Raw genomic sequence first — 13,223 nt, 5'->3', positions numbered from 1 at the left:
ACGCTTAATTATTGTAACTCTTAGTCTCCGATGAGTAGTTTCGGAGTTGGGGAACGTTAATTAATTCTAGGTTATTAGTCGTAGACTCATATTTAGCTGAAGTTACTAATTCATGTCACTGCAAGGCTTTAGCCATAGATTTTAATTTAGTCATATTTTATGTCCTTTTGAGATATCTCGAATTTACTTAGTTTTCATGTCTCTATTGTAAGGAATTGGATTTCTTCTTTTCTTTTTGTTTACGATGCTGAGTTCTGTTTACTACATTCTCATTTGTTAAATTTATTGTTAATTATCCAAGTTTGTTTGAATTTTAAAATAATTGCATTACTACTAGTTTTAGTTTATTATAATTGTAAATAATCTATTATATTTGCCTCTTTCTCAGCGTAGAAAACTGAAAAATGTATCATGAAAGCGATTTCTATAATAACGACAGTTCTTTGAGTAATGATAACGTGTTTTAGTTTTATTCAGAAAGTTGATTTTAAACATTCACTTTATTGTAAAATTTTTTATATAAATTTTCAATTCTAAATAGATTAGTAAAAATATCGAGCATTTGAGACTTTTGCTCGCAGGTGCCATGAAATTTTATCTACAGCGCGATAACATGGCACTGGATTTTTGAATTGTTGAGTATTTTAAAGAAAAAGAATACAATTTTTGTAAAATTACATACTGTATGGTAATGACATTTCTGGTAAAATAAATAAATAAGTAAAAAAAATATGGTTGATAAAAAACAAATGGTCATTGGACTGTACATTTGGTAATTTTTCAGTTCATATGGAATCGTTCACTGCAAATTCTGGTTTTAAAAAATATAGTTCTTATTACCTCAAATTTTGTAAAAAAAAAAAAAAAAAAAACAACAGGAAAGTAAATGCAGCAGGATAAATGGTTCTTACGTCATGCTACAAAGTATCATAATAAAATTATCAATTTTAGCCATATTTTATCAGGTATTCATCAAAATCGTCACCAAAACGCTCAGGTAAAAGAAACAAGCTTTCTGATGTTGCCAGAGTCAGAAATGCGTTAAATTTTACCATATTTTGGTATTTTTAATTTATTTTAGTATTATTATATTCTTTTATTTTCTGATATCTTTTCTCGGTGTAGCATCCGTTCGTAGAAACCATTTGAATCATAAGGCACCATGAACATTAGAGTCCCTATTTTTCCCTATTATCTATAATAACAAGTTTTAATTAAAATTTAACAAATTAGAAATAGATTAAAAAAACAATAGAACATTAGATAGGTGTAAAAAAAAGTTTTTTTTTCATACATGAAATACCACAGTAATATACAAAATACAAAACAACTGAAGGTCACGGGTTAGAGTATGTCTCATTCCATATTATTTACAAATGCATCTTATGTTCCAACCTTGATTTCTGGGACACTTTTCATATCATCAAACAGAACCCATACTTAATGATCTCGCGGTTGCACCACAATTATCAAATATTTCAAAATCACTAAATTTTTGTTTCTTATTTGTCATCTACAAATGCTTTCACTCTTCTAACTGTATCTACTTTTAAATATATCTTTTCACTTTTATTTCATCAGTTAAAGCAACCTATTGTATCAATTCTATTGCGTGGTCCATGCCATTTTATCCTATTGATAAAAATGTGCCTGGTAATATCAAAATACAAATAGGTTTGAATGAATCTCATTATTTATGTTTTCAAAGTTTTTTTTCTCAACCTTTTAATTCGTTGTAAGGAATAACTTTCCTTATCTTATTAAAGTGTCCTGATTTATAATTAATTAATAGAATAAATTACAGTATTTGCTTCCAGCACTTTAAAAATATAAATGCAAATATGAAGATACTCATTTAAACCCATTTTTTCTATTTTATTGTACCTATTAAAATCATCAACAATTTAACATCAGTTAACTATCATGTTAACATAATATTACTTTTCAATCTATAACCATTAATTTATTGAAGGCGCTTTCATATTTATGGAGAATATTAAATGAAAAAAAAAAAAATAGCAAAAATGAAACTTAGCCAGTAGCGCAAATAAAAACAACACTTCCAGTGACCATATAAATACATCTTCGAAGCAAAATACCACACCTGTTTATTCATAGAACGGCAGCAAGAAAGTTCTAATCGAAGGAACCTTAATGATATCCCGCATCATGGTTAATGGGCAAAAGGGCCTCTTTTTCTTCCTGGCACCTAAGAGGCCCCTCGACCGCAAAAGCCCCTGCCTGCGAGTCATTTCCGAGCGATAAGCCCCCTCTTTCCTCAGAATTGATGGCCACTGGGGTAAGGGCCCGGGATTCGGGAGACTATACATCTCCTGGCCCCTTTTTTTCCCGAAAAAAGTTTCTTCTCTTGTACCCGGGCAAAAATCTTTCTTTACTGTTTGGTGAAGGTGATCAATTAATCGATTGGGTACTTAATTATTTGGCAGAACACGAGCAGAAAATGGAGCCTCCGGAGTTTTCCTTTTTTTCCCGATTTTTTCCTTTTCCCTTTTTTGCTTTCTCTTTTTCCTTTCTCCAGATATTGCCTTAGGGATTTCCGGGAGAAAAAGTTTGCCGAGAGAGTCTGACTTTGTCAATAATTCACTAGTCAATTTCTGCGTGTGTGTTCTTTTTCCTTTTTTTTTTTTTTTCTTTTTTTCCCCAGGAGTAGGTATGCTCTTCTGCTACTTTTGGGGATTCTGAATACGGACGTGAGTCTCTTGAATCATTCTGGAATCTAAGAACAAGGATGGGAAAGAAAGAACGTAAAAAAAAAAAGAGCAAAAAAAAGTTTGAAAGGTACGTGAGGTTGCAGATCCAACCTGGACTTAAGTCCCAGCTATACTTTCATTTGCTTAAGTAACTGTTTGCGGTCGGGACTTGCCTTCGGAAGGTCCTTTTTTATTGGATTATCATCTAACAAGGTTAGAAGTTTTGTTGGAATTGAGTTGTACATTAACGTTGAAAAATTTATGTACAGTAGATATATCTTGCTGTTTATGATGAAAGTAATGCACGTTGGAACGTCTTATGACTTTTTAAAGTTAAATTCGATCTCTACGGTATTCCTCTTGAATTATTTAAATTTCGTTTTATTAAATGGTTGAAATATATTTCTGGAAATTCTTCCAAAAAATTGTAATTCAAAGGTGATGAAGTTTTAGAAAAAAATTTTAAATCAAAATTCAGAATCAGAAATTTTAGATAAGTGATGAACTCTATATAAGCTATGTAGCAAAGTTAGAAGCTTTGCTGGAATTGTATACATTAACACTAAAAAAAATATTACAACATTTGGAAAAATAATGCACTTAGGTAAATCTCTCCATTTATGTTGAACGTATTGTTCGTCTGAACATCTTTCGACATTTTAAAGTAAAATTTGACCTTTGCCGTGGTCATCATATGGAATTATTTAAATTTTACTTCAATGAGTTGCTGAAATATAATTGTTGAAAATCTTTTGAAAAGGTTGTAATTTTCAATGTAAAGACATATTTATAAAAACTTAATTCATAAGTTTTAACTTTTACCTTCAAAAGGTAATAATGTAGTATTTTGTTTTCTTGTACAATGTTATGCAGAAGAAAAATTAAATATTTTTTTATTAAAGTCTTGATGAGTAGCAAAAACGATTTGTAACGATACTATAAACAAGAAATAAAACATTATTATAACCATGCGTAAGTGTATTTAATGTAAATTGAAAAAAATATTTAACTAATTTATTTAAATGTATTTAAATTTTAGCTATATGCAATTTTAAAGATCAAAACTAGTTGTTTTTGAAATTACGCTTTTCAAAAACAACGAGTTTCATGCTTTATTGTATATAGTTTAATTATAATTACATTTATTTAAATTTAATTATATGAGGTATACTTTTTTTCAATTTGCATCAAATACATTTACTATAACGATGTCTTCAGACATGCCTCAACTAAAAAATAGTGTTTTTTAATACCCTGTGCCAAGGAATGTAGCATGTTGAACTTTAAATGAATGAAAGTCCAATAATAAACAATTAATATTATTTTTTTCATTCATGAACTAATTGATATGCAATTATAAGTTGAGGAATCAGAATGTTTTTCTAACTGAGGGGAAATACTATAATAATGAATTAATATTATGTTCCCACTCATAAATTAACTAATTGACGTAAAATTATTGGTTAAAGGAGTATTGTAGTTTAAGGGGTTAATTTTGTAAGCAGAAGCTTAATAATTGACAGCTGAGTAAGGTATTAAAAAAAAGAACTTTTCGGTTTTCATTTGTAGAAAAGTGTTTATAATAGTTTATATTTGGAATCAATTTGTTTTGGTGATATTAATCAGGTCAGGGAAAAAATACAATCATTTCACACCCTTAAACACTAAACCTAAATTTTTTAAAGCAAAATTATAGCAAATTATCGTTATAAAAGTATTTGTTGTAAGCTGTCGTTAAAATGAAGCCACTACAAGTTGACAATTCGCTGCAATTACTACTTTCGTTAATTATTTTAAACTAAATAGTATTAGTAGTAGGTATAGTAAGCTTAAGTATATTAAATATAAAATATATAATAAATATGTTAATAAACAAACTGTATCACAGTAAAGGGAAAAAGTGCAAAAAATAAAGAAAAATCAGCGATATTTTTAAATTTATTGCCTTAAACTCTATGCTTTATATGTTTTAAAAATCTTTCCTTTCTGTTATTGCTGTACAAATAATACTTTAAACGAGTTTTGTTTGTTTACTCACATATTTAATGCGATGACCTGAAAATTCATGTTTGTACAAGCTGTTAAGATATTTGAGCAGTTGCTAATCCTCATATCACTCGTGAACAAGGAATCGAACAAAACATTCTTATCATAAAAGTAAACATTCGCGAAGAAGCAAATACAAATATACATAAACAAAAGAAACGAAAAGAGCCAAGAAAGAAAAGGAATTTGCGCCAAAATATTGTTTTTGGCAGGATTGGTCTTTTTATTTTAAATGTATTAACATTTCATCATTTAGTGTGGAGAATTTAATCTTGTATTCTTTGGAATGGGGATGTCTGTATTGTTTATAATATTGGAAAAGATTTGTGCTTTGTATGCGTGTTGTATTGTTTTATGATTCTATTTCATATTTATAAATTTTGATTGAATTATTTCAGAGCTAGGATAATATATTCATTTAAATGCATCCATAGATGAAACTTTGTTGAATATATCCGAAGAATTATTATTATTTTTATTATTAGAATTATTATTGTTATTTGAAATATTATTATTATTTTTTAAATATTTATTTTGCATTTTTTTGCTTTGTCTACTTTATATTTATAAATTATTATTATTTACAACAAAATGAATCCATAAATTAATTGATATAGAATAAGTCCAACGAAAATTTATCTTTGTGAACTGAGTTAATATTGTTCATAATTTTACAACAAAAAAGATCCATAAATCGTATTTATTTAGTAATTTTTTTTAATTGCTTAGTTTATAAACTTTAGGCTAGGTTTATATTTTTTAAAAAAAAATGATAAATAAATTAAATGCTGTAAAATAAATCATATAAAAAGATATTTTTATTAATTATTTTTTTAGTAATTTTATTGGAATTTATTGGGTTGATTGCTTAATTTTGAAATTTCAGACGAGATTTATATTATTTACAACGAAAAGGATCTATAAATAAAATGTTGTACAATAAATCAATTGAAGAATATTTTTGTTTTATTTATTTAGAAACATTTTTTGGTTATTGATTGCTTAATTTATAAATTTTAGACTAGATTTATATTGTTTGCAAAATGAATCCATAAATTGATTGCTGCAGAATAAATAGAAATAAATTGTTTTAAGAAATTAAGAATGTGATAAAAAAATCTTTTGGTAAAAAAAATAAGGTGTAAAATCGAGAAGAATTGTAAATGAAACTTTTTCAAAATTTAATAATTATAATAATGATAAAAATTAAATTACCATGATCTCGCTTCTTAAAGTTAAAACATTGGCGTAAATTAATGATTTTAAGCAAAATAAAAAACAACTTAATTTTGTTCTAAGGAAATACAGTCGTAATTAATTGAAAATAATTAGAAATAGATAACAGTTAGTACCCCATCACATTAAAAGATTGGCCTGACTTGTATGAATTACTATTAAAGGATTTTTAATTAAATACCGTAAAGTAAAAAAAAAAAATAATGTTAATAAAAAGAAAGTATTATTTACTAAAATCCCAAAAAGGCCTTAAGAATCAAAAAATATTTGTTTTAAATCTGGGCTGAAAAGTAAAAAAAATATTTTTGAAAAAAATCATTAATAATTTATTTTTATAACTTTGTTCTGGATAATGTCTTTTATAGTGTTTAGAATGAAAAAGATTATGAAAATCAAGAATATGGAAAAATTGATCGCATTTCTGGCTCTATGGGGCACCAAAAAACCCAGTAAATTTTATCGAAATGCTCTGGAAATGATTTTTGTAAAAATAAAAATGAACTATGGTTTTACAATATTCAATAAAATTTGGTAATTTTATGATGATACCTTTGAACATGGTAAAAGAACTATTTATTTGATAAATTATACTTCTTGGTTTTGTATTTTTTTCCCCTTCAAATGTGTGGTGATAAGAACTATGATTTTGAAAGGCAGACTTTTCAGTAAACCATTATTAAAGGAAAATATACTATATATTTTGGTTTTTAATGCTAGAATTGGTTTTTTTAAAAAATGTGTCTTTCTTCTAAAGATGCTAAGGAATATTTCTTTGATGATAAAAGAAGAAAAAAAAGCACAAAGTCGGGATCTTAAATTTGTAAACTTCTGATACATTAACATACAGTGAAACCTGCCAAGTTGACCACCCTTGTAAGTTGGGCATCTGCATAAGTTGACCTCAATTACCAAGAACGGAATTTTTCCTATATAATATAAGGAAGCAAAACCTTTGTAGCTTGACCACCTGTCTATCTTGTATGTTGACCACTGGAATAATTCAATTTTGTCTAGGAGTATTATGAAATTCTATTCCAAAACCCTCATAAGAAAAAAAATTCAGAAAATTTTCAGTCATTTTTGCAATGTATGTTAAAATTTCACTTGTTTGGTGAAATAGTGTAAAAAGCTAATCTAAACCCTTTTGTGAGTTGACCCTCAGGGGAAACTGTAAGGGGTCAGCTTTTGACCATTTCTTTCATCCGTTCATTGAAAACAGGTGTGTTAGTTGAAAAGTTGCTCTTCCAGTTGCAATAGTGAGCATTTGAATAAGTGAATGCTCTGAAATATGCTTTGATCCTTTATTTATGGTCTTTGATCTTTAAGTGTAGTAAATAAATTTTAAAGTGTTCAAATAATTTTATCTTGTTAAAATTTTCAAATTACATGTTTTCGTGTTCTGATATTTTAAGAAATTATACTTATTAAACACTTCACATGCATAAATAACGAAATAATTTTTTTAAAAAAAATTAGTTAAATATTAGAATTATCTGTATCAAATTGAAGTTCATTCAGGTTTAAACACATTTCTTAGGGTATTCATTTGCGTATTTTCTGAATAAAATTTTTAAGTCAGGTAAAAAAAAAAAAATGTAAATGTATAGCAACATGATTTAGGAAACGAAAAAGTAAACAATGACCCACCCCCTCTATAAGTTGACCACTTGTCTAAGTTGACCACTAAAACAATGCACCACAAGTGGTCAACTTACACAAGTTTTACAGTACTTCATAATAGAAACTCATGGCTTAAGTGTTACGATGTTTAGGAAATCGTTAATTGCTTTTCTTTTTCTTTTTTTAAATACAAAATGACAGGATCAAAATTTTTTAAAAATTTTTAATAAATCAATTTTGTTTTAAAGAATGTCTCTAAATTAATTTTCTAGAAATGAATAAGAATAATAATCTTATCTTTTTTGAAAATTATCAATTGAAATCCTAAAAATACTTAAATTTCAATGGGAAACACTGCCTAACTAGGATTTCAACAAGTTTGAAAAGATTTATACAATTCATAATGGAAATCTCTAGATTAAATGTTATGAGTTGAATCAGGAACCGAATTATAAATTATATTTTTCTTTGAAATTTCTTAATAACTCGCAAATATTTATGTTTGAAATTCTATATTAATAAATTTGTAATTAATTAATTAAATTTAAAGTAATATTTTTTTCCCACAAGTTAAGTGTTGCTGCAGTAAAAAAATAAAATAATCAAAAGCTTTTTTTATTCTAAAGAATTACCATACTAAAGAATTTTTACCATGTTGGGAAAAACTCTTCTACACAGACACGTTAGTAATTAACATGAATACATTTCTCAAAGCTTCTTCTTCGTTAATTTTGATTCCAATGGCTTGGGTCTGGGTATAGGATCCATTACAATAACAGGGATCCCTGTATAACAGGTTCCTTAAAGTATTTTGACACAGCTAACGATAAAAATTAACGTTTTTTTTCCCTCGAAGAATGCAAGTAATTTAAACAAGGCTAAACAGCTAAATTATTAGTTTTAAATGAAATGAAATGAAATAAATTTTTTTCTGTTAACCAAAGTTAATTGTATTTTATAGTTTGATTAGAATTTTAAATTTATTTACAAGAAGTTTGATTCCTGTCGAGACTTGCTATGTTAAAAATCGAATATATAAATCAAATTTAGAATTTTTCATGTACCTATCTTATTACAGAAGTAGAATGTAAAATAAATCTATCTTATTATAAAATTAGAATTGTATTCAAAGATGTACTACATTATCTTCCGCAGTACCACCTAAAGAATATAAAAGAAAATTCTTTGTTATGATGATCATATATTTAGGTTATGATAGAAACGCCAATTAATAAAGAATGCTGGAATTTTCGTTACTGTTCAACGTTATTTAAGACGTTACCCATGCACTTTGTAGTATGTAATAGAAAACGGAGAGACTAGGGAAAGGAAAAGCACCTGCTCTTTTTCATCGTCCGTATCTCTGTTTCCTATCTTGTTAGAATCTTTACAAAGGCAAACAAAGGAGCTGTCGCCATTAGGAAGAATAGAAGAAATAGTTTAGTAGGAAGAAGCGGAATAATATCCGCATTAATCTCTATTAGACTATGATTTGGCGGAAAAAATGCTCGCCAAATAACGGGCATTTGTTTTCCTTTTGTGCTCAAAAAAGCTCTCGCTCGTTGCCAAACGAGAAAAAGAACAAAATCGTTTGTTTGTACTTATTTTCGAAATGCAATATCGTCTGCGAAAAGAAAAAAAAAATATTCGAATGAACAAAAGGATGGGAAGAAATTTTCGCTTTCCGGGGGAGTAATTGAATTCCACTTTGGAATATTGTTTTCAGGTGAAAAACTATCTGCGTAAAATAGAATTGGTGAAAAAAAAAAAGAGAAAAAAAGACAACATTTTAGAACAACAGAAAAAGTTGTTTTAAAAGCTGTTAAGCGATTGCATTACTGATGTTTTAAGGCTAATAATATTGAGCTAGCTTTTATTTCTTACCGAAAAACATTAGCTCTGTATTCGCGAGAAAAAGACTGGTCTCAATGTTTTGGTAATTGAGGTAAAAGATATATGTTCCTTTTTCACACAATTGAATCAAAAACCTTTCACTTATTTTCAATCGGAGATAGGACTACATCAATATCAATAAAATTTCTACTTTCTCGTAAACAGTTTTCTTGTAAAAATCGAACGAATTTTTGCTCTTATAGACATAGCTTTTTGTTCAAAATTAGAAAAAATTGCTCGCAAAAAGAGCACTTTAACAAAATGCAAAAACGCTAAAATCTCTCTTGATTAAGGTATGCAAGTAAATAAATTCAGACTTAATTAATTCTTTGTTTTTTTCCTTGTTTGTCAAATCAATTTGGCAATTTATATCAGTCATAGGTTCTTATTCAAATGTAAAAAAAACCCAAATATTACTTTAAATTATGTGGATTGTAAGATAGGATATAACCAAATTAAAAAAATCATTAATTTAGTTTGTTTATCAAAACCATTTAGAATGCTATAACAATCATATAAATTTGTTTAAATCAATAAAAACCAAATAAATTTTAAATTATGTGTACAGTCAGAGGAGATATAAGCAAATGAAAAATTTATTAATTCTTCATTCATTTAGATTACTGTTCATCAAAACCATTTAGCACATTATATCAGTCATAAACTCTCATTCAAAATGTAATAAAAACCAAATACATTTTAAATTATTTGTTTAGTAAGATGAGCTATAAATAAAAAAAATCTTTGATTTTTCATTCTTTTTGTTTATTGTTTATCAAAGTAGTAGTAAAATGCTGATAAATAAATTCCGAATGCGTTAATATTTTCAATTTGGTGTTTATCAATTTAATTTAATATTAATCAGCACAACTTTTTTTTGGGATATCAACCAATTTGTCGGTTATGAGCCCAAGTTGATCGAATGAATTTATTATTTATTATTCTAATCTGTTATCTCTCCCAATATTTGCTGTTTATCAGCCTAATTTTTCGATTATCAAGACAATTTGATCGTAATCAACTTAATTATAACGTTTGCAATCTTTCGACAAAGCTCAATATAATGAGTTTTAAACTTAATGTTTATGAATTGTAAAAGATATAAATTTCCAAGAAAATTGAACTCTCACGATTTCTGTAGTAGTAAGATGTAGATAGATAATTCATTAATTTTCTTCTATAGATGTAGTAGCTTGATGTAAATAAGGAATTCATTAATTTTCTTTAATTTGATGTTTATTAACCTAATTGTTACTGCTTATAAACCCAACTTGTTAGTTATCAACTTAATTTGTAGGTTAGAAATCCGGTTTGCTAGTTATCAACTCAGTTTTAATGTGGAAAAAGCTCTCGACCTAACTCAGTAATAATTTTCAATGTGTGAGGGAGACCGGAAAGTAACGTCGTTTCGGCGCATTAAGTATTCGTTAGTCTTGAAAACCAATTCATTTTTTTCGATCAATTCAATCCTGCATTGACAGTTTGTTGCTCACGAGGGTGAATACATTATTGATTAAAAATAAAATCTTGATAACAAACATCACATTGCACCGACACGACATTACTTTCCGGTCCCCCTAATATGTTCATAGCAAAATCCAAGTATCCAAATCAGCACATTTTACCAAAACAACACATCTTCTATTTTATTCTCCTAATTCGAAAACTAAGTATTTTATCTTGTTTTAATGTATTTATTAATCTTTTATTAATAATTTTTTTATTTAAATAATTACAGATTAATGAAGCTGGCGTTGTCTTAACGTTTATTGGTATGTATTTTAAATTGTTTCTAATTTACTGTGTGACAAAAACAAAAACAATTATGTTATGTCAATGCATATAATTATTTATTAAGTATTGTTTTATTTTAATAACAATTATTTTATCAGACGAATTTATGTAAATGTTGAATTAGTTAAGGTAGTAAAATTTAAAGCTTGTTCTGTTAAAGTAGTTTCCTATAATATAATATTGTAACGTAAAATGACATTTTAAATAAAGTTTGTCTTAAGTTAGAGAGATTCCTCTTTCTTTAGTAGTGCCTTCATCTAAAATGTTTCAGATGACTCTTAGTAATTATAGATATGTGGCGTAACTACCACTACGATTATTAAGCATCAATTAACTAGTATATAAGACATGCTAACCTGATCCAATTTTGAGGTACCTCTTGATAGATGATGGTTGGCATTGTCTAATGGTCTTTCCCCACACATATAATAATCAGAATTACAGTTACTAATATGATCTAGCAAGTTTAAAACAAACATTTAATTAAGATTTAATTAACAAACTTTTAACATTAAAACAAACATTTAATCCGTACTCAAAAGGTCTTATCTTAAAAATAATCACGATTTTACTAAATGCTTGAGTAGTCATCGTTTTAACCATATTCTTTTTGTAAATTGGAGGATACTTTTTTTACTTTATTAGAAAATATATGTTTCTGTTTCACACTCAAAAATGTCATTACTGCTTACAATTTTTAAATTATCATTTATAATTATATCAAACATTTAATCCGAACTAAAAAGATCTTATCTTAAAAATAATCACGATTTTACTAAATGCTTGAGAAGTCATCGTTTTAACCATATTCTTTTTGTAAATTGGAGGATACTTTTTTTACTTTATTAGAAAATATATGTTTCTGTTTCACACTCAAAAATGTCATTACTGCTTACAATTTTTTAATTATCATTTATAATTATATCAAACATTTAATCCGAACTAAAAAGGTCTTATCTTAAAAATAATCACGATTTTATTAAATGTTTGAGTAGTCATCGTTTTAACCATATTCTTTTTGTAAATTGGAGGATACTTTTTTTACTTTATTAGAAAATATATGTTTTTGTTTCACACTCAAAAATGTCATTACTGCTTACAATTTTTTAATTATTATTTATAATTATATCAAACATTTAATCCGAACTAAAAAGGTCTTATCTTAAAAATAATCACGATTTTACTAAATGTTTGAGTAGTCATCGTTTTAATCATATTCTTTTTGTAAATTGGAGGATACTTTTTTTACTTTATTAGAAAATATATGTTTTTGTTTCACACTCAAAAATGTCATTACTGCTTACTATTTTTTAATTATTATTTATAATTATATCAAACATTTAATCCGAACTAAAAAGGTCTTATCTTAAAAATAATCACGATTTTACTAAATGTTTGAGTAGTCATCGTTTTAATCATATTCTTTTTGTAAATTGGAGGATACTTTTTTTACTTTATTAGAAAATATATGTTTTTGTTTCACACTCAAAAATGTCATTACTGCTTACAATTTTTTAATTATTATTTATAATTATATCAAACATTTAATCCGAACTAAAAAGGTCTTATCTTAAAAATAATCACGATTTTACTAAATGTTTGAGTAGTCATCGTTTTAATCATATTCTTTTTGTAAATTGGAGGATACTTTTTTTACTTTATTAGAAAATATATGTTTTTGTTTCACACTCAAAAATGTCATTACTGCTTACAATTTTTTAATTATTATTTATAATTATATCAAACATTTAATCCGAACTAAAAAGGTCTTATCTTAAAAATAATCACGATTTTACTAAATGTTTGAGTAGTCATCGTTTTAATCATATTCTTTTTGTAAATTGGAGGATACTTTTTTTACTTTATTAGAAAATATATGTTTTTGTTTCACACTCAAAAATGTCATTACTGCTTACAATTTTT

General features: G+C 26.6%; 1 long non-coding RNA gene across 1 annotated transcript in view; it reads left to right on the top strand.

Moving 5' to 3' along the window:
- LOC147802184 (uncharacterized) overlaps positions 1-13,223 on the top strand; it is a 163,981-nt gene that overhangs the window by 80,915 nt on the left and 69,843 nt on the right. Inside the window, exon 3 of the long non-coding RNA XR_015429616.1 lies at positions 11,245-11,278. This is a non-coding gene — a long non-coding RNA (uncharacterized LOC147802184). The remainder of the gene's footprint in view (positions 1-11,244; positions 11,279-13,223) is intronic.

Source organism: Parasteatoda tepidariorum, chromosome 10, assembly GCF_982258835.1.
Source record: "Parasteatoda tepidariorum strain Cologne lab strain chromosome 10, Ptep-v5.0, whole genome shotgun sequence".
Lineage (NCBI taxonomy): Eukaryota > Metazoa > Arthropoda > Arachnida > Araneae > Theridiidae > Parasteatoda > Parasteatoda tepidariorum.
The sequence above is the reverse complement of the archived record's forward strand: the minus strand, read 5'-3'. Positions and strand labels throughout refer to the sequence as shown.